The sequence below is a fragment of the Asparagus officinalis genome, chromosome 8 (assembly GCF_001876935.1).
Source record: "Asparagus officinalis chromosome 8, Aspof.V1, whole genome shotgun sequence".
In the NCBI taxonomy this organism is placed as follows: Eukaryota; Viridiplantae; Streptophyta; class Magnoliopsida; order Asparagales; family Asparagaceae; genus Asparagus; species Asparagus officinalis.
Genome location: NC_033801.1, coordinates 30,292,855 through 30,293,486, shown reverse-complemented (window position 1 = coordinate 30,293,486; position 632 = coordinate 30,292,855).

Here is a 632-nt window from a genome sequence, read left to right as displayed (position 1 = left end):
GAGAGAGAGAGAGAGAGAGAGAGAGAGAGAGAGAGAGAGAGAGAGAGATGGTGGGAGAGAGGTAGGGAGGGAAGGAGCTAGGTTTGATTCGTTCACAGAGGATCATATTTGCATCTCCCCAGAGTCTTTCAACCATTTCTCGTCACTATCTTCAACATCCAATCATCGACTATCAAGCCCTTGGATCTCACCTTCATTGTTGTTCTTCTAGAGCTACTAGCTCTTGTGAAAATTTCTTCACAAACAAAACTTGTAAACAAACTTAAACAAAACTTAAACACCTTTTTAAAACTTGTTTAAAAACTTTCTTGATTATGTTCAGAAGTTAGAGGGTATGGGGTATATATAGGATCATAAGACAAAGCCCAAAAAACCCAAGAAATCCCAGCAAAAAGACAAAATAACGGCAACATGAAAATCAGAAAAAACTAGCCGTTATGCCGTCGGTCGACTGATCAGTCGACTGATGAGCTAACCATTACAAGGCAACAACAAATCATCAATCAACTGATGAGCATGGTCAGTCGACTGATGACCTCATCAGTCGACTAAAACAAAACATAAACTTTTTATTATTCCAGACTATTTTTTCAGTCGACTGAACACATGTATCAGTCGACTGATAACGTGTT